This window comes from Canis lupus, chromosome X, assembly GCF_011100685.1.
Source record: "Canis lupus familiaris isolate Mischka breed German Shepherd chromosome X, alternate assembly UU_Cfam_GSD_1.0, whole genome shotgun sequence".
Taxonomy (NCBI): domain Eukaryota; kingdom Metazoa; phylum Chordata; class Mammalia; order Carnivora; family Canidae; genus Canis; species Canis lupus.
The window spans coordinates 53140069-53166690 of NC_049260.1; the positions used below are offsets into that span (position 1 = coordinate 53140069).

The 26622-nt window shown below is 38.9% G+C and overlaps 1 protein-coding gene and 1 pseudogene across 4 annotated transcripts in view; one reads left to right on the forward strand and one right to left on the reverse strand.

Annotated features, from left to right (window-relative positions):
• The window catches only part of OPHN1 (oligophrenin 1), a 526295-nt gene that overhangs the window by 496238 nt on the left and 3435 nt on the right, over positions 1–26622 (reverse strand). The gene's annotated exons all lie outside the window — the stretch shown is intronic.
• On the forward strand, positions 14120–15074 carry LOC100685410 (annotated as a pseudogene).

Genomic DNA, 26622 nt, shown 5'->3' on the forward strand with positions numbered 1-26622 from the left:
TTATTAATGTACATTAACCCTACCCTGTGGCTCTCTCAGAATAATTGACTTTTAATCATGCCAGATCCCTGAGGAATGTAGTCAGATTCAAGGATTCAAGGCTGAAGAATGAGATATACCCTCTATACCCATATCCACACATCACTGTTACTGTGCTTTTCTTCAAAGTCAACACCTATAAAATCTATGCCATGACACCCATCCTTCTCCATACCCCAACCTAGGCCCCTTTGTTCTACCTCCTCTCTGATTATGTAGCCAAAAAGGGTCCCTCCCTAATTGTTGCAATTTCAGCAACTTTGAAATCCTAGATAAAACATTGTACTTTGAATTGCCATATAACACTCTCACTGCATTTTTAACCCACTATCCAAATTTAGGTAGAAGCTAATCACCAACTGGTGAGGGAGAAGGAAGTCCCTTTACATTACACTGCATGACATGCATAAGACAAGAGGAAATAGAGACTGGAGAGGGAAGGATTTGTGTTAAGAAACCAAGGCAGGAGACCAGGTCCCATTAGGGACAAGGCCACAATTTCTGCGTTAATCCTTGGATAAGCCACTGAACTATTCTTTGTCTCAATTTACCTGTTATAAAATGGCTCTCATTATTCATTCAAGTAGAATACTTAGAGAATAATGAGGGTCAGGTACTATGTTAGGCATTTGGACCAGACCTAAAGAGTATTCTCTTTCTCAGCACCAGTAGAACTTCAGCAAAGATATGACACTCAATGGCACAGCAAATAGAAATCTTTCTATTTGCTGATCTTTCTGCTAATCTTTTTTGCTGATCTGCTAATCTTTCTCAAATGATTACTATAGAAAAGCAAATCAAGATCAGGCACACTAATACCTTCCTTGTGAGTGAAGTTTCTTTTATATGCTATATCAGAAGGCTTTCTGATTAGTCCCTACTTCATTCTTACTGGGGCATGTGCAGGGCTATCTGACAGAAGCACTATGACTCGTGTTCCTTTGCTCTTCTCTTTATAAAATGTATTCTTAAATTCTCAATTAATAGCCCATATCCAAACTCCAACCAAATTGTTGATTACTACAATTTAAGTTTATTTATAACACAAGCATTGCCACAAATACGTTTTTATAAAATACTTAGCAGATCCTAACATGTATCAAGATCATATTACTTTTAAATATCTTATTTCATTAATACACCCAATGACCAACGTTGGTATTACTATCTCCATTTATAGTTGAAGGAACTGAGATTTGAAGAGGCTGGTAGCTTGCAAAATAACACCCAACTAGTCAAAGGCAAATATGTAATTTTAACCCAGGTCTGTGTTCCTAGAATGCTAATGCTCATTCCCAAAACATCAAGCTACTGTGCTAAGCCTCACCATGTCATTCTTTGCTGATAAACTCTATTTCCTATACAGAGAATATGCTGAAACCTAAGCTCAGTAACATAACCTTAACCAAGAGCATATCTTTAACTACTTTAGTCCCAAGTGTCCTCTAGGTAAGACTGAAAAAAAATAGAAGACTTAATTAAAGCCCTGGGATCCAAAAGTTGTATTTTCCCTAACAAACTAGCATCCAGTGCTCCCAAAAGGACAGACATTAATGATGGAAAACATTCCTCAGGAAACAATCTAATTCTATTCCTTTTCTAGCTCTCATCTATTTTGGCTGATTTAGGTGCCTGGAAAACAGAGTTGTTGTGGACTCCATGGCCTCCCAGACCTCTTCTAACACTATAATTCTGACTGCCCTACTTATATAAGGGAACTTGTGGTTATTCTCTAAAACTCCGTTTTAGAGGCCAGATTATTCCATTTTAGTAGAGATGCCACTATAAATAACATGAAATCACATCTAGAAATTGCCATGCTTTTAAAATTTGTATTAAATCATACCAAAATGTCAAAAATCATACTAATTAATCACAAGAAATAAATAAAAACCAGGAAAGCTGAGAGGTACTCCTGTTCATAACATTTAATTTCTTTGGACCTCCGTGAAATAATATCTGAACAGTTGGAGAAAGCCTGACTGAGCAGCATGCCCAGTTGTGACTTTTGTGGTTTCTGTCCAGTTACCTTCATTGCTAACTATCAAGGGAATTGCTATCTGGCCCTTTTAGTAAACCAGAAATTCCCAAATCTGTCAGGGAGAAGAAAAGATTCCTCTTATGACAAATAATACATCAGAAATCATGGGTTTCCCTTACAGCAAAGCCATAGGTTATACCTTAGGGCTTAATATACCAGTTCAAAATTCAAAATCAACAAACACATACAAACTATTCAAGGGATATGTAAAAGATCCCAATGATGGTCTCTGATGGGAAAGAGGAAACAGGGGTTCCTGGTCAAATGCTGAACAATTTCAGCACTGGAGAAGCAACATGCTTCTGACTGGTCACTGGGGAAAGTAAAAATCCTGGATGATAGCTTCTTGAGACCAGAGCTGAGATTGTGTCAGGTCCTGGGGCTAGGCATTAGGGATGCATCACTGGTGATGGAGCCTTTTATCCACTTAAACAAACAAACAAACAAAAACACCTAGTAGCACCATATGGATTCTAAGCCTTCACTGTGTATCACAAAGTAGGCTATTTCTAAAGCCACTTCCTTACATATCTCTCTACACAAACCCAGATGAAGCTAGACAAAAACTAAGAAGTCCAAGGAACATTCAAAGAATTCAACATCTTGCCCTACCTAATAGTCAATTAATGTTACACAGATTATTCTTTTATTGAGGGCTATGTTGTCTCTGCTGAAACTATTCAAATCTGCCATTTTAGCAAAAAAGCAGCCTTAGGCAATATATAAACAAGATGGTGTGGCTCTGTGCCAATAAAATATTATTTACAAAAACATACATTGTTTACAAAATAGGTGGTGGGCATAATTTGCTCCATGAACCGTAGTATGCTGACCTTTGCTTTGGTGCAAAGAGAGCAAGGAGAAGTCTTTGAGAAATCAAGTAATTCCTTATCCCCTTTCGCTTTGGCCCAGGACTCCTAAGAAGGAGCAAAGAGCAAAGGCACAAGGCTAAAAAGTTTCCCCTAATCACTTATTCTTAAAGTCAGAGCCTATAAAACACTTCGAAGTATATACTGCCTGTGACTATCTATTCTACCTACTTCTATTTGGCACCATTAGAAAACAAAAGTCTCTGTTGATCCAATAGAGAGACCAGAGTGACCTTCTTGGACATGCCAATGGAATGCTACATGTTCTTTATTAAACATCATATTATTAACTCTTGCCTGATGTAGAAACTCAGTTTCCCATAAGAAACATCAAAGCCACAACTGTCAGTTTTCACGAACACCCAGAAGCTCCTGGAGGGCCACACTTTGGGAAAGCTAGTCCTAAAGACAACTACTACTCCTTGAGGTTAAGACTGCTCCTGAGAGAAAAGAATTCTCCCTAGAAATACTTGCCAAGCAAGTGCCTCCTTGCCCAGTGACTGGTTCAATGCTTTAATCAGCCAGATCCTGCTGGACTTGTTAGACCTGACAAAACAACAACAATAACTTTGGAAATAATACCTTACATGGGCCAGGGCAAAACTGCCTGCTGCAAAGGAAATCTGTATAATGGGCTTTGCCCAGGAAACATGCCAATTATTCTCATACTAGCAGGGAAGCAGAAGCTGATTAAAGGCACAGGGGTGAAAAAGAGGTATTAGGACCAAAAGGATTGGTCCTAAATATCACCATGGCATACCTATATTTATGAGCTCCTTTGAATGGGGGCTGCCTAACACATGACATGAGGGAAAGGACCAAAGACTTTAAATCACAATTTGGAGGGTGGCAAGTGAGTCATCAGAGCAGAGACAGGTAGCCAGGCATAAAAACAAGGGGAGGAGGGCGGGAGGTGGGGGTGAATGGGTGACGGGCACTGAGGGGGGCACTTGACGGGATGAGCACTGAGTGTTATTCTGTATGTTGGCAAATTGAACACCAATAAAAAATAAATTTATTATTAAAAAAAACAAGGTACAGTAAGGCAAGGTTTCTGAGAGGGCCTTCTAGGGTCCAGAAGGTAGGAGATGGCAGCTGGCAATGGGCAACACTGAGGAGAGTGAATAATAAGAGTTTACAGATAGTGAGATACATAAGAAAATGGTGCTAGGGGGGCAGGCTCAAGGAGCAGAAGTGGGCTGAGTACAAAGCCAGGCCAGAGCAGGGACATCCACCAGGGAGAACTGGGTAACTACCATGGCAGGAGACTATACAAGAAAGCCCAGAGACAGAATTCCCAAACCTACCTTTAGGGCATAACCAGTGATACCATTCTACAGAGAATACACTAGAATACAGAAGAAAATCTGAAGCCCTTGAGAGCCAGAAAATCTGGCTTTGGACCCTAATTTGCCACATATTAGCTGAATAACTCTAAGCAAATAAATCACTTAACTTCTCTGAATTTCAATTTCCTGATCTGTAAAACTGGGAAACCATTATTTGCCCTTGGTCACTTCACCTATATAAGAGGAACATTAACAATACCCTACCTGATTAGCTCTTAGGGTTGTTGTAAAGATCAAATAGAAATCATAGGTAAAACAGGTGAACTGAAAAGTACTAAGAAAGATGTTCTCCTTCCATTATTTTTACCAAGTATTATTATGAATGACACCAGTGCAAACATACGACTCCATCTAAAGATGAAACTGGTTTCAAACAAGATATATATTAGCCCTAAAAGTCAACATTCACATAACTTGGACTAAATAATGTCTCTACCATCTATGAAACCCCTAGAATAGAAAACTAAGTGACCTATTAAAATATCTCCCTGTTTTTCTTCCTTATTAACTAATTTACTATTTTAAGCTTCATTTTACATCCCAAAGCTATAATGAATGTTGTCCAGGGTCACCCCCTCACCTATCATCAATATGAAGCTTTTCCAATTCTTTTTAACCACCTCCATTGGCTTCAGAGAATTCTCCTTTATTTTTTTAAAAAGATTTTATTTATTTATTCATGAGAGACAGAGAGAGAGAGAGGCAAAGACACAGGCAGAGGGCGAAGCAGGCTCCATGCAGGGAGCCCGACATGGGACTAAATCCCCGGTCTCCAGGATCACGCCCTGGGCAGAAGGCAGCACCAAACCGCCGAGCCACCCGGGCTGCCCGAGAATTCTCCTTTAAAGATCTCTACCTTGGTCTGGACATTCTTCTTCACAGCAGCCTTCCCAGAATAGCACATATTTGGTTAATGATGCCAGAAACTACCACAAGCTCTGGGCTATCAGCCCTGCTAGCTACCCCCTTCTTTACTGCTGTTCTCCAGCTTTCAAGCCTTTCTTAATGGTCACTTCCCCTGCACATGCATACTGGTAGATGCTCCTGTTTCTCTACAGAAGGCCACATATCTCTTCCTTATATCTGTTCTTTCTAAACTATCTGTTTGTCCAAATAGCACTTATATTCTCTTTCATCATTAAAGGGAATAAAAACAATGTGGAACAGTGGAAAAAAAATACTCAGAAAATCTAAGGCTTAGCCTACTACTGACTAGCAGTAGGAAAGTACTTAAGCTCCCTAAGCCTTAGTTTCCTCATGTATAAAATGGAGATAATAACATTTTCCTTTCCAGATTAAGTTACATGAGGTATGTGAAAGTGCCCTGTATACTATAAAGTGCTTTGCAAATGTTAACTTACACCCACATCTACATCCACAGTTTATACCTATACCACCTATACCATCTATATTCACATCTATACCCACAGTTTATACCCACATTTATATCCACATCCAGGTAATTGGTCAACCTGAGTAAGATCACATTCACAAATCTCAGCCTTGTGTTGCCCAGCACAAACATCACCATATCTGAAACACAACCCAATTTGTATTAGAATTATGTCTTCCTCATTCATACTTGGATTCTCTAAATTCCACATATCTGGGGGGGGGGAATTCTATTATAAAAGATCTTTCTCTTGATCTTCTGTTTCATCAATCTAGGCAGGAGCCAACTAGATAAAGTACAACAGTAACTTCAGCCTGTCTAAACCTTACTTCCCCTACTCCATTTCTGCAGGTCTGTGAAATGCATGGCTATCTTCAGACCAACACTGGAGGTGCATTCATGGCACAAGGCAGTAAAAAGAAAACAAGACTCTTCTTTCACAATCTGAAAGTGATTCTGAAAAAAATATCATAGGCTTAGCAAAGAGGTTGTGAAGAGAAGAGACTGCTTGGTGAGGCACAGTGATATTGCACAGAACCCAGGAAGGTGAGTGGTTATTGGGTTCCAGTAGTGACTCTGGTTAACTGGCCCCACGATCTTGGACAGGGAACATCCCCTCTTAAGTTTGCTCTCTCATCTGAAAAATGAAAGAGTTAAATGTTCTCTGAAGGTCCCTTAGAACAGTATGAGTCCATTTTGAGCAAGATAATGCCCATTAATTAAAAAGAAGAGGAAATACTTAAACTTAGCAACTGCTTTTCACAAAGGAAAAACAAACAAAATGCCAAAATACCCCAGCTTTCCCTCCCCTTCCTTTCTGCTAGTGCAGCCATACAATCCCTGGCTGAGCTGTTACCCAATTAACACACTGATAACCCTTCAATTCATATTTAGTGCCATAACAGAATAATCATTCCCATAAACCCTGAAACACTGGGCATGGGTGTGGATTGGAGAAGGAAAACCAAATATGGAGAGAGATCAATATTTCTCATTTTAAGAGGAAGAGAACTCAGCATGGTGACAGTGGTGGCAAGGACATTATCTTTACGTTTGCGTTTTTTTTCCTGTTCTAGACAAAAGTTGTAAGGGGCTGCTACAAAACACCTTGATGGCTTGTTATTCATCACCCTCCCCCATCTAATGAATTCAGGGTAGATGAATTCAGGATTAGTCCCCAGCTGTCAAATGCCACTTGCATAATACATATTTTTCCAATCACACTGAAAGGCTTTTCCACAACAGTCTGGCTCTGGAAAGAGATCTGGAAGCTGAAATATGGCCCTCTTATTTCTGGGAAGTCCTTAATGAAAACCTTTTGCAAAGAACTGCCTTGAAGTTCCTAATATGGTACTATATAGTGTGGGGCCTACTGCTTGCCACTTAAGGAGAAAATTCATGCTTCCTTACGATAAAAATAATATGGGGAGAGGACTCTGTCATCCTTTAGTAATGAAACACATTTTCCAGTTATACACTATGCACTACGTGAAAAGAAGCTGCAATTTGCCAAAAGATATCATGGACCTCTGGAACTGCCCAACGAGCTGGTGTAGACTCTTGGGGAAAGAAAAAAGAGGACTGGTTTCACACCATCAGAATGTATAGCTGTTCTTCTATGACAAAGAACAGAAAACACAACCAGATCCTAATTAAATTGAAGCTAGACTGGTTAGCAGGAAAACTCCCTAAGGGGAGGGAATGAAAGGAAACTTACTACTGGTCCAGTTCTTTACTGCCAACTGGATTATTTCAAACATAAGCACCCTCAGCCCCAATAAAGAACATCCAGGCAATTTTAATGCAAGATACCTGCTTTAGAGTATAGTATAGTATAGAAAGAATCTTAGAATGCAAAATCAAAAAATCTGACTCTGGTCCCAATTTGGACCCCAGCTCTAGGTCCCTGTAGGAGTCAGTCCTCTCTCTTAGCTTCCTTTTCCCTAGACATGAACTCAACAGAGTAGATGTAAAGTTTTCTAAACAGTATTCCAGGTCAGTTATTCTATAAGAACCAAAGGAGGGGACCTGGGTGGCTCAGTGCTTGAGTGTCTGTCTTTGGCTCAGGTCGTGATCCCGGGATCCTAAGATTGAGTTCCGCATCAGGCTACGTGCAGGGAGCCTGCTTCTCCCTCTGCATATGTCTCTGCCTCTCTCTCTCTCTGTGTCGCTCATGAATAAATAAATAAAATCTTTTTTAAAAAAGAACCAAAGGAACCTCCGTTTCTCCATGCACAATGTGGAAAAAAATGACTTTAAGATATAACTCACATATCATAAAATTCACTAATTAAAGTGTACAATTAAGTGGGCTTTAGTATAATCAGAGTTGTGCAATTATCATTACAAGCTTAATTTAGAAAATTTGCGCAACCCCAAACAGAAATCCTTTGCCCATTAACAGTCATCCCAACCCTCCCTCCAGCCCTAGACAACCACTAACCTGATATACCAAGTTTGTTTAATGTTTCTAACATAAGGTAGTAGGCTTTTTTAAATATCTGTATTTATTAACATAATGAAATGGGTTTTTTTCTCTTATTCCAATTACTTGGTGTATTACGTTATTACATTGATTGATTTTCAGATGCTAAAATTTGGATTCCTGAAATAAATTCCACTTGAGTATAATATGTAATCCATGTTGCTGGGTTTGGTTTCCTAGCATTTTGTTTAGGATATTTGCATTTATATTATTAAGGGAATTTTGTCTATAGTTTTATTTTCTTATGATGTCTGGTCTTGCTCTCAGGCTACTACTGGCCTCAGAGAATATGTTAAGACGTGTTCTCTCTCTCTCTCTCTCTCTCTGTCTCTCTCTCTTGGAAGAGTTTGCAAAGAATGGGTATTAATTTTTCTTTAAATTTCTGGAAGAATTCACCAGTGAAACGATCTAGGCCTAGGCTTTTCTTTGTGGATAGTATTTTGATTACTAATTCGATGTCTTTACCCATTATAACTCTATACAGATTTTCCATTTATTGTGGAGTCAATTTTAGTAGTCTGTGTCTTCTTAGAAATTTAACCATCTCATCTAAATTACATAATTTGTTGGCATACAGTTATTCATAGTATTCCATTTTATTCTTTTTTAAATATTTTATAATGTTGGTAGTGTCCCCTCCATTATTCCTGCTTTTAATAATTCAAATCTTCTTATCTTTTCTCTTTGTAAGTATAGCTAATGACTTCTCAATGTTGTTGGTCTTTCTAAAAACCAACTTTTGATTTTTAAAAAATTTCTCTATGACTTTTCTATTCTTAATTTCATTTAATTTGACTTTATATTTATCACTTCTTTCTTTCTACTTTCTTTGGTATTATTTTTTCTCTTTCTAGTACCTTAAAGTGGAAGGTTAGGTTACTAAATTGTGATCTTTCTTCTTTTCTAATATAGGCATTTAAAGCTATAAATTTTCCTCTAAGCACTGTTTTTCCTGCATCCCATAATTTTTGGCATGTTGCTTTTATTCATTACAAAGTATTTTCTAATTGCCCTTATGATTTCTTTGGCCCAACAGACAGGAGTATGATGTATAATTTCCACATATATGTGAACTGCCTAAATATTCTTTTTATTGATTTATAATTTCATTCCATGGTAACTAAAGAATACTCACTTCATGTGAATAGTTAGACATGTTTTGTGGCCTAGCAGAAGGTCTATCCTGAAAAATGTTCCATGTGCACTTGAGAATAATGTGTATCTGCTGTTGTCATGTAGTGTCCAACAAATGTCTGTAAGAGGTCTAGCTGCCTTACAGTATTATTCAAGTCTTCTATTTCTTTACTGAACTCTGTCTAATCTATCCATTGTTGAAAGTGCAATATTGAAGTTTCCAACTATTATTTTTAGAGTATCTATTTCTCCCATCAATTCTGTCCACTTATGCTTCATGTATTGTGGGGCTCTATTCTTAGGTGCATATGCTTATAATTTTATTTATTTCTGATATATGGACTGTGATTACCATTATAAAATATTTTTTTCCATGCCAAAAATATTTTGTCTTAAAATCTATGTTGTCTGGGGACATGTGGGTGGCTCAGTCAGTTAAGTAACTGACTCTTGCTTTCACCTCAGGTCATGATCTCAGAATCATAAAATTGGGCCCCACTTTGGACACCACACTCAGCACAGTGTCTGCTCATACCTTGCCCTCTGCTTCTCCTTCTGTGCTCTCTTGAATAAATAAACAAACAAATAAAAAATATTTTGTTTAACTCTAATTTGTCAGGCAAGATGGTGGAGGAGTAAGATCCCCAAGTCATCTGCCCCCACCAACTTCCTTAGATAATTTTCAAATCATCCTGAAAACCTACTAATTTGACATGAAATTTAAAGAAAAAACAGCTGGAGCACTACAGAGAGAAAAGTTTGTGCTTCTAAAAAATACTTGTTTTTACTGGTGTGAGGTGGTATCTCATTGTGGTTTTGATTTGTATTTCCCTGATGGCAAGTGATGCAGAGCATTTTCCCACGTGCTTGCTGGCCATGTCTATGTCTTCCTCTGTGAGATTTCTGTTCATGTCCTTTGCCCATTTCATGATTGGATTGTTTGTTTCTTTGGTGCTGAGTTTAATAAGTTCTTTATAGACCTTGGAAACAAGCCCTTTATCCAGCAATTGCACTGCTGGGGATTTACCCCAAAGATGCAGATGCAATGAAACGCCGGGACACCTGCACCCCGATGTTTATAGCAGCAATGTCCACAATAGCCAAACTGTGGAAGGAGCCTCGGTGTCCATTGAAAGATGAGTGGATAAAGAAGATGTGGTTTATGTATACAATGGAATATTACTCAGCCATTAGAAACAACAAATACCCACCATTTGCTTCCACGTGGATGGACCTGGAGGGTATTATGCTGAGTGAAGTAAGTCAATCGGAGAAGGACAAACATTATATGGTCTCATTCATTTGGGGAATATAAATAATAGTGAATGGGAATAGAGGGGAAGGGAGAAGAAATGGGTAGGAAATATCAGAAAGGGAGACAGAACATGGAAGACTCCTAACTCTGGGAAACGAACTAGGGGTGGTGAAAGGGGAGGAGCACGGAGGGTGGGGGTGACTGGGTGGCCGGCACTGATGGGGGCACTTGACGGGATGAGCACTGGGTGTTATTCTGTATGTTAGCAAATTGAACACCAATAAAAATAAATTTATTTTTACAAAAAAAAATACTTGCTTTTAGCCACTGTACACTGAGCAAAATGACAAGAAAGAAGAACTCACCACAAATGAGAGAATCAGAAACAGTACTCTCTCCCACAGAGTTGCAAAATTTGGATTACAATTTGATATCAGAAAGCCAATTCAGAAGCACAATTAGAAAGCTACTGGTGGTTCTGAAAAAAGCATAAAGAATTCAAGAGATTTCATGATTGCAGAATTTAGATCTAATCAAGTCGAAATTAAAAAATCAATTAAATGAAATGCAATCCAAACTGGAGGTCCTAACGACAAGGGTTAATAAGGTAGAAGAAAGAGTGAGAGACATAGAAGACAAGTTGATGGCAAGGAAGGAAGCTGAGGAAGAAAAAGAGAAAAACAAAAGACCACAAGGAAAGGTGAAGGGAAATAAATGATAGGGGATCCCTGGATGGTTCAGTGGTTTGGCGCCTGCCTTTGGCCCAGGGCGTGGTCCTGGAGTCGCGGGGTGGAGTCCTGCATCCGGCTCCCATCGGGCTCCCAGCGTGGGGCCTGCTTCTCTCTCTGCCTGTGTCTGCCTCACTCTGTGTGTCTCTCATGAATAAATAAAATCTTTCAAAAAAAGGAAATAAATGATAGCCTCAGAAGGAAAAATCTACGTTTAATTGGGGTTGCAGAGGGTGCTGAGAGGGACAGAGGACCAGAAAGCATATTTCAAAAAAATCATAGCTGAGAACATCCCTAATTTGGGAAGGGCAACAGGCATTCAGATCCAGGAAATAGAGAGATCCTCCCAAAAACCATTAAAAACTGTTCAACACCTCGACATTCAATAGTGAAACTTGCAAATTCCAAAGATAAAGAGAAGATCCTTTTTTTTAAAGATTTTATTTATTCACTCATAGAGACAGAGAGAGAGAGAGAGAGAGAGAGAGAGAGGCAGAGACACAGGCAGAGGGAGAAGCAGGCTCCATGCAGGGAGCCCAACATGGGACTCGATCCAGGGTCTCCAGGATCACGCCCTGGGCTGCAGGCGGCGCTAAACCGCTGTGCCACCGGGGCTGCCCTAAAGAGAAGATCCTTAAAGCAGCAAGAGACAAGAGATCCCTAACCTTTATGGGGACAAATATCAGATTAACAGCAGACCTCTCCACAGAGACCTGGCAGGCCAGAAAGGGCTGGCAGGATATATTCAGGGTCCGAAATGAGAAGAACCTGCAGCCAAGAATACTTTATCCAGCAAGGTTCTCATTCAGAATAGAAGGAGAAATAAAGAGCTTCCAAGATAGGCAGAAACTGAAAGAATCTGTGTCCTCCAAACCAGCTCTGCAAGAAATATTAAGGGGGACCCTGTAAAAGAAAGAGGAAGTCCAAAAAACAATCCACAAAAACAGGGACTGAAGAGGTATCATGATGACACTAAACTCATATCTTTCTATCGTAACTCTGAAGGTGAATGGGTTTAATGATCCCATCAAAAGGCACAGGGCTTCAGACTGGATAAAAAAAGCAAGACCAGCTATCTGCTGTCTATAAGAGACTCTTTTTAGACCTAAGGACACCTACAGCCTGAAAATGAAAGGCTGGAGAACTATTTACCATTCAAATGGTCCTCCAAAGAAAGCAGGGGTAGCAATCCTCATATCAGATAAATTAAAGTTTATCCCAAAGACTGTAGTAAGAGATGAAAGGGACACTATATCATATTTAAAGGATCTATCCAACAAGAAGACCTAACAATAATGAATATTTATGCCCCTAACGTGGGAGCTGCCAAGTATATCAATCAATTAATAACCAAAGTAAAGACATACTTAGATAATAATACACTAATACTGGGAGAATTCAACACGGAGATGTTGTCATTCTGCAAATGACAGATCTTCTAAGCACAACATCTCCAAATAAACAAGAGCTTTAAATGATACAGTGGACCAGATGAATTTCACAGATATATACAGAACTTTACATCCAAATGCAACTGAATACACATTATTCTCAAGTGCACATGGAACTTTTTCCAGAATAGACCACATACTGGGTCACAAATCAGGTCTCAACCAACACCAAAAGATTGCATTGCCCCCTGCATATTTTCAGACCATAATGCTTTGAAACTTGAACTCAATCACAAGAAGAAATTTGGAGGAAACTCAAACACGTGGAGGATAAATAGCATCCTGCTAAAAGATGGAAGGGTCAACCAGGAAATAAGAGAAGAATTAAAAAGATTCATGGAAACTAATAAAAATGAAGATACAAAATCTTTGGGATACAGCAAAAGCAGTCCTGAGGGAAATACATATTTTCCTGAGGGAAATACATCTCAATACAAGCATCCCTCAAAAAATTGGAAACAACTCAAATACACAAGCTAACCTTGAACCTAAAGGAACTGGAGAAAGAACAGCAAATAAACCCTACACCAAGCAGAAGAAGAGACTTAATAAAGATTGGAGCAGGACTCAATGACACAGAGACCAGAAGAACTGTGGAACAGATTAACAAAACCAGGAGTTGGTTCTTTGAAAGAATTAATAAGATAGATAAACCATTAGCCAGCCTTATTAAAAACAAAAGAGAAAAGACTCTTAATTAATAAAATCACGAAAGAGATCACCACCAATACCAAGGAAATACAAACGATTTTAAAAACATATTATGAGCAGCTATATGCCAATAAATTAGGAGATCCCAATCTAGAGGAAATGGATGCATTTCTGAAAAACCACAAGCTACCATAAATGGAACAGGAAGAAATAGAAATCCTGAACAGGCCAATAATGAGGAAGGAAATTGAAGCAGCCATCAAAAACCTCCCAAGACACAAAGTCCAGGGCCAGATGGTTTCCCAGGGGATTTCTATCAAACATGTAAAGAAGAAACATTACCTATTCTACTAAAGCTGTTCCAAAAGATAGAAAGGGATGGAATACTTCCAAACTCATTTTATGAGGCCAGCATCACCTTAATTCCAAAACCAAAGACCCCACCAAAAAGGAGAATTATAGATCTGATGTACACAGATGCAAAAATTCTCAACAAGATACTAGCCAATAGGATCCAACAATACATTAAGAAGATTATTCATCATGACCAAGTGAGAATTATCCCTGGGATTCAAGGCTGGTTCAACACTCATAAAGCAATCAATGTGACTGATCATATAAACAAGAGAAAAAACAAGAACCATATGATCCTCTCAATAGATTCAGAGAGGTCCCTGGACGCCGCCGAGTAAGCATCGTTAAAGTCTCCACTCCCACCACCGTCATGTCTAAGTCAGAGTCTCCCAAAGAGCCTGAACAGCTGGGGAAGCTCTTCATCGGAGGTTTGAGCAACCGATGAGAGTCTGAGTGGCCATTTTGAGCAATGGGGGATGCTTACGGACTGTGTGGTAATGAGAGACCCCAATACCAAGCGCACCAGAGGCTTCGGGTTCGACTTGTACGCCACCGTAGAGGAGGTGGTCGCAGCCATGAACGCTCGGCTGCAAAAGTTGGATGGAAGAGTCGTGGAATCAAAGAGGGCTGTCTCCCGAGACGATTCTCAAAGACCTGGTGCCCACTTAACTGTGAAAAATATTTTTGTTGGTGGCATTAAAGAAGACACTGAAGAACATCATCTAAGAGATTATCTTGAACAGTATGGGAAAATTGAAGTGATTGAGATCATGACTGACCAAGGCAGTAGCAAACAGAGAGGTTTTGCTTTTGTGACCTTTGACGACCATGACTCTGTAGACATGATTGTCATTCAAAAATACCATACTGTGAATGACCACAACTGTGAAGTAAGGAAAGCCCTATCGAAGCAAGAGATGGCTAGTGCTTCGTCCAGCCAAAGAGGCCGAAGTGGTTCTGGAAACTTTGGTGGTGATCGTGGAGGTGGTTTTGGTGGGAATGACAACTTTGGTTGTGGAGGGAACTTCAGTGGTCGAGGTGGCTTCGGTGGCAGTCGAGGTGGTGGTGGATACGGTGTCAGTGGGGATGGCTATAACAGATTTGGTAATGATGGAAGCAACTTTGGAGGTGGCAGAAGCCATAACGATTTTGGCAATTACAACAATCAATCCTCAAATTTTGGAACCAAGAAAGGAGGAAATTTTGGAGGCAGAAGCTCTAGCCCCTATGGTGGTAGAGGCCAATACTTTGCCAAACCACGAAACCAAGGTGGCTATGGCGGTTCAAGCAGCAGCAGCAGCTATGGCAGTGGCAGAAGGTTTTAATTACTGCCAGGAAACAAAGCTTAGCAGGACAGGAGAGTCAGAGAAGTGACAGGGAAGCTGCAGGTTACAACAGATTTGTGAACTCAGCCAAGCACAGTGGTGGCAGGGCCTAGCTGCTACAAAGACATGTTTTAGACAATACTCATGTGTATGGGCAAAAAACTCCAGGACTATATTTGTGACTAATTGTATAACAGGTTATTTTAGTTTCTGTACTGTGGAAGATGTAAAGCATTCCAAAAAAGGGTTTTAATGTAGATTTTTTTTGCACCCATGCTGTTGATTGCTAAATGCAATAGTCTGATCATGATGCTGAATAAATGTGTCTTTTTCAAAAAAATAGATTTAGAGAAAGCATTTGACAAAATACAGCATCCATTCCTGATCAAAACTTTTCAGACTGCAGGGATAGAGGGAACATTCCTCAGCATCTTAAAAGCCATCTACAAAAAGCCCACAGCCAATATCATTCTCAATGGGGAAACACTGGGAGCCTTTCCCCTAAGATCAGGAACACAACAGGGATGTCCACTCTCACCACTGCTATTCAACATAGTACTGGAAGTCCTAGCCTCAGCAATCAGACAACAAAAAGAAATGAAAGGCATTCAAAACTGGCAAAGAAGAAGTCAAATTCTCCCTCTTCGCAGATGACATGATACTATACAGAGAAAACCCAAAAGACTCCACCCAAGATTGCTAGAACTCATACAGCAATTTGGCTGTGTGGCAGGATACAAAATCAATGCCCAGAAATCAGTGGCATTTCTATACACTAACAATGAAACTGAAGAAAGAAAAATTAAGGAGTCAATCCCATTTACAGAGGATCGCTGGATGGCTCAGCGGTTTGGTGCCTGCCTTCGGCCCAGGGCGTGATCCTTGAGTCCCAGGTTTGGGTACCGCATTGGGCTCCTTGCATGGAGCTGCTTCTCCCTCTCCCTGTGTCTCTGCCTCTCTCTGTGTGTCTTTCATGAAGAAATAAAATCTTTAAAAAAAACATTTACAATTGCATCCAAAAGCTTAAGATACCTAGTAATAAACCTCACCAAAGAGGTAAAGGATCTATACCCTAAAAACTACAGAACACTTCTGAAAGAAATTGAGGCAGACACAAAGAAATGGAAAAATATTCCATGCTCATGGATTGGAAGAATTAATAGTGTGAAAATGTCATTGCTACCCAGGGCAATTTATACATTTAATGCAATCCCTATCAAACTACCATGGACTTTCTTCAGAGAGTTGGAACAAATCATCTTAAGATTTGTGTGGAATCAGAAAGGACCCCAAATAGCCAGGGGAATATTGAAAAAGAAAACCAGAGCTAGGGGCATCACAGTGCCAGATTTCAGGTTGTACTAAAAAGCTGTGATCATCAAGACAGTGTGGTACCAGCACAAAAACAGACACATAGATAATGGAACAGAACAGAGAATCCAGAAATGGCCCTCAACTCTATGGTCAACTAATATTCGACAAAGCAGGAAAGACTATTCACTGGAAAAAAGACAGTCTCTTCAATCAATGGTGCTGGGACAATTAGACAGCCATGTGCAGAAGAATGTAACTAGACCACTCTCTTGCACCATACACAAGGATAAATTCAAAATGGATGAAAGATCTAAATGTAAGACAAGAATCCATCAAAATCCTAGAGGAGAACACAGGCAACACCCTTTTTGAACTTGGACACAGCAACTTCTTGCAAGATACATCTATGAAGGCAAGGGAAACAAAAGCAAAAATGAATTATTGGGATTTCATCAAGATAAGAAGCTTCTGTACAGCAAAAGAAACAGTCAACAAAACTAAAAGACAACCTACAGAATAGGAGAAGATATTTGCAAATGACCTATCAGATAAAGGGCTAGCATCCAAGATCTATAGAGAACTTATTAAACCCAACAGCAAAAAAACAAACAATCCAATCATGAAATGGGCAGAAGACATGAACAGAAATTTCACAGAGGAAGACATAGACATGGCCAACAAGCACATGAGAAAATGCTCCACATCACTGGCCATCAGGGAAATACAAATCAAAACCACAATGAGATACCACCTCACACCAGTGAGAATGGGGAAAATTCACAAGACAGGAAACAACAATGTTGGAGAGGATGTGGAGAAAGGGGAACCCTCTTGCACTGTTGGTGGGAATGTGAACTGGTGCAGCCACTCTGGAAAACTGTGTGGAGGTTCCTCAAAGAGTTAAAAATAGATCTGCCCTACGACCTAGCAATTGCACTGCTGGGGATTTACCCCAAATTTACAGATGCAGTGAAACGCCGGGACACCTGCACCCCGATGTTTATAGCAGCAATGTCCACAATAGCCAAACTGTGGAAGGCATCTTGGTGTCCATCGAAAGATGAATGGATAAAGAAGATGTGGTTTATGTATACAATGGAATATTACTCAGCCATTAGAAACGACAAATACCCACCATTTGCTTCGACGTGGATGGAACTGGAGGGTATTATGCTGAGTGAAGTAAGTCAATCGGAGAAGGACAAACATTATATGGTCTCATTCATTTGGGGAATATAAAAAATAGTGAAAGGGAATAAAGGGGAAAGGAGAAAAAAATGAGTGGGAAATATCAGTGAGGGAGACAGAACATGAGAGACTCCTAACTCTGGAAAACGAACAAGGGGTGGTAGAAAGGGAGGTGGGCGGGGGGTTGGGGGTGACTGGGTGACAGGCACTGAGGGGGGCACTTGACGGGATGAGCACTGGGTGTTATGCTATATGTTGGCAAATCGAACTCCAATAAAAAATATACAAAAAGATAAAAGAAAATTTTAAAAATAATAGTAAATCTACATTGTCTGATATTGTTAAAGCCACCACAACTCTCTTTGGTTGCTGTTTGCTTGACATATTTTTCTATCCTTTTATTCTCAACTATTTGTTTCTTTGAATCCAAAATGTGTCTCTTAAAGATAGTATAAGTTTTAATCAATTTATCCATTTTGCTAATTCCTTCCTTTCTATTGCAATGTGTATTCCACTCACACTTAATATATTTACAGATTTATGTATACCATGTATTTTCTATATGTCTTATCTTGTTTCCTCTATTCCTCCACCACTGTCTTCTTTTGTGTTAAATAGATGTTGTCTATTGTAGTATTTTAATTCCCTTGTTTCTTTCACTTATATATAATTTTAGTTATTTTATTAGTGGCTCACCTCAGGATTACAATTACCACCTTAATTTAAGACAAACTAGTTCAGATTAATTTTAACTTAAATTGGAAAGCATGCAGAAACATGGTGCCAGTGTAATTGCTTCCTCCCCTCTGCTTTGTGGTATATTGTCATATGTATTGCCTGTTTATGTATCATAAGCTCATCAGCACAGTTTTATTACTATTGAATCATGCAGTTGTCATTTAAATTAAGTAGGGAAAAAAGAGTTACTAAAAGACAGTTATGTTGTCTTTGATATCTACATATGTAGTTACACTTACTGGTACTTTTCATATTTTGTACAGATTTGAGTTACCATTCATCATTCTTTCATTTCATTCTGAAGGATTCCCATCAGTGTTTCTTATAGGGCAGGTCTGCTAGGGACAAATTATCAGTTTTTGTTTTTGTTTATATGAGAAAGTCTTAATTTCTGCCTTGTTTTTGAAGAAGGATAGTTTTCATGAATACAGAATTATTAGTGGACATTATTTTTCTTTCAGCACTTTGAATATGTCAGCTCATCACTTCCTGGTCTCCACAGTTCTTGGTAAATTAGCTTTTAATCTTGTTGAGGATCCCATTTACCTAGTGAATTATTTTTCTCTTGCTTCTTTCAAGATTCTCAGTCTTTGGTTTTCATCTGTTTGGCTATAATGTATCTAGGTATGGCTTGAAATCCTTGAATTTCTCCTATGTGGAGTTTTTTGAGCTTCCTGAACCCGGAGATTTATTGTTAATCAAATTTGTGAAGTTTTGGGCCATTATTTTTTCAAATATTCTCTTCCTTTCAATCTGTCTTCTCTAGGACTTCCGTTATGCATATGTTGTATACCTGATGGTATTCTACTGTTTCTGGGGCTCTGTTCATTTTTCTTCATTTTTTTTCTTTCTTTTCCTCAAACTAGATCATCTCAATTGACTTATCTTCTTTTTTTTTAAAGATTTTATTTATTTATTCATAAGAGACACAGAGAAAGAGGCAGAGACATAGGCAGAGGGAGAAGCAGGTTCCCTGCATGGAGCCCAATGCGGGACTCAATCCCAAGGACTCCAGGATCACACCCTGAAGCCGAAGATAGGCACTCAACCACTGAGCCACCCAGGTGTCCCTCAACTGACTTATCTTCAAGTTCTATTATTCTTTCTTTGCTAGATCAAATCTGCTATTGAATCTCTCTAGTGAATTTTTCATTTCAGCTTTTTTATTTTCATTTCCAGAATTTCTCTTGTTTTTTGATAATTTTTATCTCTTTGTAGTCTCTGTTGACACATTGTTCTCACGCATTCCTTTAAGTCTTAGACATGGCTTCCTTTAGTTCTTTGACTATGTTTATATTAGCTGATTTAAATTTTTGTCTAAATTCTAACATTTAGGCCACATCAGACAGTCTCTACTGACTGCTTTTTTTCCTGCATATAGGCCATAATTTTTCTTGCATGCCTGATCATTTTTTGTTGAAAATTGGGCATTTTAAGCAATATAATGTGGTACCTCTGAAAATCAGATTCTGACCCACAGATTTTATTGCTATTGTTGTTTTGTTATGGTTGTTGTTGATGTTGCTTTGTTTAGTGTCTTTCTTGAAATATTTCTGTAATGTTTGTATTCCTTGCATTCCTTACCACTAATATCTCTTAGTGACCATCTAGTGACTTTGAAGAGTTCTTAAATGTCTTAAACCATTAAGACTTTCATCTTTTTACCAAGGGGGTCTGTGTGTATGTCAGAACAGTCCCTCAACACTCAACCAGGTAGTTTACAACTCTGCCTCAAGTACTGCCATAGGGGAGAAAATAGAGCCCTATGAGGGCTCTGGCTCTGGGCATGTGTGTGGCCTTCCAGATCTCCAAGAATATTTAAGAACTTTCCAAAGCCCCCAATAGGTATCTCATTCTCCATTTCTTCCTTTCATGTTTTGGCCAAGCTTTTGCTTACCCTACTGGTATTGCACCTCAGGCAGCTGTAATGTCAAACACACCTAGAGACAGAACTTTTCTCACTTAGCTAGCTCTAAGTCAAGCAAGTAAGGAGAAGCCCTATAAATGGGGCTTTTCTAGGTAGCCTTGAGACAGGTTAAATAGTGTCAAGACTCTGAGTTTGTGAGTTCTTGAGTAGCTACAAAGTCATTCTTCCCTAAAAGGGAAGGATAGCCTTTGCTAAAAGTGCTGTTTCTCACAGCTAATGCGGTTATGAGGCTGCTGGTTCTCAAAACTACCCCTAAGCTATGTAGAAGGGCAAAGGAGGCAGGGTAAATTAAAATGCCACAAACCCTGCTGCTACAAAGTTTCAACATCTTTCACCAATAAACACTCTTTAGATTATTGCAAGCCTTTCAGTTATTTCCAGAGTTCTAAAAAAGTTAATTTTGACAATTTTTGCCAGTGTCCTTTTGGCTTTTACAGAGCTGATTTTCTGAGGTATTTAATCTACCATCCCCCCCGCCAAACATAATCTTAAAGAAATATCTTGCCCCAGTGTGGCTGGAAATTTGCCTACAATGAATCACACTCCTGAGGAAGCAGAAGGTAAAAGAAGCAATGGGGTAAAGTCTTTTTAAAAGATAAACAGCTACCCATAGTTGCCTCTACAGTGGAAAACTGGGGAAGTGGTACATAAAAGGAGACATAAAAAAAAAAAAGGAGACATAAGATTTATTAGCCTTTTGTACCTTTTGAATTTTGTACCATGTTCATGTGCTATCAAAAATATTTGTAATATACTCATAAAAGAAGGAGACAGTAGGTACTTTAGATTTTCCCTGAAGACCCCGTGAGATATACAATACTCTGTTTCTGAGAAAATCTCTACTCACTTGAAGAGTCTATTAACTACCATTAACCAGGACCATTAGCTACTAAGGGTAGTAAGACAGGTAGTTTTGACCTCAGAACTCTTCCTTTTTCATTGATTCTTTTTCCTATGACCAGTTACATCCCCATGGTATAGCTCCCTTTCCTCCCCCACAAAGCCCTTCCTTATAACATGTGATAGAATATACATCATACCCTGAATTTCTTCACAATTATAATTAAATTATTTAAATGAGCAATCAGATGTTTTATGTATGCTCCAAGAGGGAGAGCCCTTAGCAGCCTTATTCACCATTATTCCCCCAATTTCCAGGATAATACCTGACACATATATGTGCTTAGCAAATACATGTTGAATTAAATTGAATTGCCTTTACATTGTGCAAGGCTTTAGCACTCAATGCAAGCCCAATAAAGCATCATGAAGGCCCTCTACCCCACTAGCAAAAACATCAGCTCAAGATTTTCAGGGTACCCCCCTGGAAAACCATATTTCTTACTAGACCTTCATAGGCTTTAGAAAATTTCTATAGTAACTGATTAGAGAAACAGATGCCAGAATAAACAAATCTGTGGCTATGCTTTAACAAGTGAGATTATAAAAATTAAGCTGAAAAGTGACTTTCTTTCATCACTATTAACTCTGATTGAAACCTTTTTCTTAACAAGCAGGTCAAGCCATAATATTCCCTATCCCATCCCAGTACCATTCCCCTTTCCCCCAACAAAAAAATGTCTTTTAAATGGTCACACTGAAAGGCTGGCTTGGCTTACTTTTCCACCCAAGTCTATACAGTACTATTAGTCCAACTAATTTAGACGCCGGAATCTGGTCTTCTGAGGGCCTTCAATGAACATGGCAATAATGCCTCCACCAAATTCCCTATATTGGTTAATACCTACTAACAACAGTACCGTATGACATACTCATTACATTGATCCGACTTTGGAGAATATCTAAAATAATCCATGCATTCCAAGGCACTAATTAAATATCACCAAAATAATGACAAGATACCTATCACCAACTACTCCCTGCACACCAAGATGTAACTACACCCACCTACACCCACCCCAAAGGGATTAAAAGCTTCGGTCTCTCTCACTACAGAGCTATTCAGGACAGAATGAAAAGGCATCAGGAAGCATTCATTAAGAAGATAATCAGATAAGTTAGCACGATTCAAGTCATCTACTCATGCTGGACATATCAGTTTGATTTTCCCTTTGCCTACTTTTCCAGAGTAAAGGTGAATTGGCTCTAAAGTTTATAACAGAATCAATTTAGGCTGCTTTACTATTTGAGCAAGGCAGTTGCAGCCTAGAAAACAAAGAATGGTAAAACCAGGAGGAATGCTATGGCTTACTGACCAAAACTCTAATTTTACAAATGGGGAAACTTGGGCTCACAAAACTAAAGACTTATTCAATGTCATACAGCAAGCTAGTGACAGAGTTGGAACTAGCAACCAGGTTCTCTCTGTGTCAAGCTAGAGATGGCTCCCCACTGAGGATCTTCAAAAAGAAATTTGCCTCACAGATGGAATCAAACAATCCTTCCAGGTAAGCACTTACCAGACAGTAAGTTGCCAAAGCAAGAACTGAACAGATATCCCAAAAGGTCACCTTATGATAAACATCTAAAACTCTCATCTTTAAAAGTATAGGAGATAAGGGATGCCTGGGATGGCTCAGTGGTTGAGTGTCTACCTTTGGCTGTGATCCTGGAGTCCCGGAATCAAGTCCCACATCGAGCTCCTGGCATGGAGTCTGCTTCTCCTCCCTCTGCCTCTGTGTCCCTCATGAATAAATTTTTAAAATCTTTTTTAAAAAGTATAGGATATAAGAAAGTGACATTTTTGATGAATTTAAGACTAGGTTATAAATGCTATACAACTTATATGATTTCTACTTTATCGATTTCATGTACATTTTTAGTACAGAATGCATGTTTTATATTTTTATGTTTTTAAATATTTTTAAGTTTATGTAAGTAATCTCTACACCCAACATGGGGCTCGAACCCAGGACCCTGAGATCAAGAGCCACATGCTGTACTGATTAAGCTAGCCAGACATAAATTTTGATTAGTCCCAGAGAGCCTATGTATGTGTGATTGTACATGTATATGTGTAGGCTTTTTTCTTGTATCTGCTTTATATATACAAACATACATAAAGCATGTTATCCTTAGTTTTCAAAAGACTAAAATTTTTGTTTAAATGTGTCTATTTAATGCTGACATGTACACTAAAATAATGTGAAAATTTATGTAGGCATAAAATAAGTTCCTATAATTGAGTCAATCATTTCTTTCACAAATGATTAAACTACAATATGTAATACAAAAAAAAAAACCCACCATGGAATGTTAGAGCTGAAAGTGAGCTTACAGATCTCCTACCCACCCCTACCTTTATAAAGCTACAGCCCTGGGGCCCCAGAAAAATGATTTATCACAGTCACCAATTCCATTAGTAACAGAACCATACCCAGGTGTCTAATTGTCATGTCTAGGGTTTTTTTCTCCCATTAAACTATCATTCTGCCTCTGCTCATGTGCTAACAGTGCCCAGTAATGCTTTCCCAGAGAAATCTCTATCTGGAGACTATTGCCTTTCATTTTCTTAGCCCACTAGAGTCCAAGACTCATAGACTAATAGAGTTAGATCATCTAATTCAGGAGTTGCAAACTGATTAAATATAGACTGTGAATGTATTTTATTTAGTTAGCACATTAAAAAAAAAGACCATTTGAATGGGGTGAGGCTGCTGTTTTTTACCCCAATCTCTTCAGCCCTATTAACCCATATACAACAGCTTTATACTTTTCTGTTTTTCCTTTGCCTCTGTCAGCATTTGAATCTCTGAATCCAGATCAGGCATAATAGCACACCAAGTTAAACCTAGTTGACGGGAACGTGAAATACACCATTATATTCTACTATTAGGTATTTTCATTGCCTTACCAATAAGAAGCCCTTTAGGCATTTTAGTTTTTTTTTTTTTAGGTTAACTAGTTATATCAGAGGTCTGCCAACTACTACCAGTGAGATAAACCCAACCTGTTGCCTATTTTTGTATGCCTCACTCCCCTAGTCAAGCTGAGAATGGTTTTTATATTTTTAAACAGTTAAACAATTCAAAAGAAGAATATTTCGTGACATATGAAAATTAAATGAAATTTATATTTCAATGTCAATAAATAAAGTTGTATTAGAACACAACCACTTTCATTTCATGTACATATTATCTATGGCGGTCTTTGCGCAACAATGGCAGCTAAGTAATTACCACAGAGACTGTACGTCCTGTGGAGCCTAAAATATGGCCCTTTACAGAAGAGGTTTGCTGACCTCTGAGCTATATCAATGAGAATTTTTTGAAAGATTTTATTTATTTATTCATGAGAGACACAGAGAGAGAGGCAGAGACATAAGCAGAGGGAGAATCAGGCTCCTCAAGGAGAGCCCGTTGCGGGACTTGATCCCAGGACCATGGGATCACGCCCTGAGCCAGAGGCAGATGCTCTCAACCACTGAGCCACCCAGGAGTTCCATATATCAAAGAGAATTTAGGGGTACCTGGGTGGTGCAGTCTGGTAAGCATTGGACTCTTGGTTTCAGCTCAAGTGGTGATCTCAGGGTCATAATATTAAGCCCTGTGTAAGGGCTCTGTGTTCAATGTGGAGACAGCTTAAGACTCTCCTCTGCCCCTCCTCTCCTCAAATAAATAAATAAATCTTTTAAAAAAGGGAATTTAAGGCTGCCAAATAACTTCTGAAAGTCACAGATATTTGAGTGGGATTACATATAATTCTCAGATGAATTTTCCTGAAGCACAGCTCAAACCATTCCTCTCCTCTCTCCTAACAAAAATATTTTTAATACTCCCAATCTATAAAGAAAAATCTGAAGTACTTAATAGGTCCCTGCACAGTCAAGGCCTCAACCTTCCATTCCAATCTCATCTCCCAAAACTCCCTTCCTGCACGCTATATATTGATGACTTGAATTATCTGCTGTCCCTTTTCATCCTCTATGTCATTCCTACTACACAAAATGCCTTGTCCTGAATGTAGTGCAACACAGAAAAGTAAGCAGGGCCTTTAGATTCAGGTCTGGGTTCTAATTTAGACTCTCACCCTTATTAGTTGAGAAAGTTACTTAACACCTCTGAACTTCAATTTTCTCATCTACAAAATGGGAATAATAATCCTTACCTCCTAAGGCTGTTACAATATTTTAGTACTTGGCACATGGGAACAGTTAAACAAGCAATAAGTATTAATTCTGCCCAGTTCCAGTGCTACTTCATCCTTTGTTTTTCCCTGTCCTCCCACCATAAAATGAGCTCTCCTGCTAGTGTCACGTGCCACAATATCCACCTGTTCCATTCTTGTGGCTCTGATCCACTTCTACCACCTTACATGATAGTGATCTCTACCAATGTCTTTTCTCTCCTACCAGTCTAGGAACTTTCTGAAGGCAAGATCCATCTATGACTAAGTCTGCCACATCTGTGATAGCCCTGGCAACAGTGGCCTAAATACAGTATATGCATAAGTATTTACTGAATGAATGGTATGTGTTCACTGAATTATATATAACATTTATTAGATGTATCGTGTTACATTGTGATATAGGCAGGAGCCATACCACTTGTTCTGAATAATACTCAACCTGAGTGCTTAGAAAATATTCAAATAATATCAAGGACCAAAACTGCCAGCGTAAACACAATGGACAGAGAAAAGCAGGCAATATGTTATGTTTACCTTTCAGAGTCATGGCATTTTGATTTTCTACTAGTTTAAGTTATAATCATCGTCTTTTATTCCAACAATTATAAATAGATCACATTTAAAGGGGGGAAATCTACTTCCCCAAGGGAGACATGTTGAGTATTGTTCATAACATCAACTACCTCTGAGCACAGATGTAAGTAAATCTAAATATTCAATAGGGACCTATGTTTAATGAATAAGTTATCACACAAAGCTATGACTTAAACCTTATCTGGTACTCTGTACAAAATCAGACACTACCAGGACAAATGTAGAAATCAAGTTCCACCTAGGCTAACAGCTTTAACAAAAACTGCAACTAGTTTCTGCAGTACAATGCACCAAGTTTCATCGGTTCCTAGAAATATGAGCCATTTGATTTGTTAGTCAATTTAGTAAGTTAAATGAAAAGGTATCAATCATTCTTTCTGACTTCTTTTTAAAGATTTTATTTATTTATTTGAGAGAGAGCGTGTGAGAGAGCACAAGCAGGGAAGGGAGAGAGGGAGAGAGAGAGAAGCAGGCTCCCCACTGAGCAGGGAGCCCCAAGTATGGCTGGATCCCAGGACCCGGGGACCATGACTTGAGCTGAAGGCAGACACTTAACTGAGCCACCCAGGTGTCCCTCTTTCTGACTTTAATGCCAGACTCCAAATGCCAAAATGAATCCCCACACATGAACACAAAATTAACTGCTCAGACATGCCAATGTAGGGACTGACATTTTACAATAGGATGACAGCAAAAAAA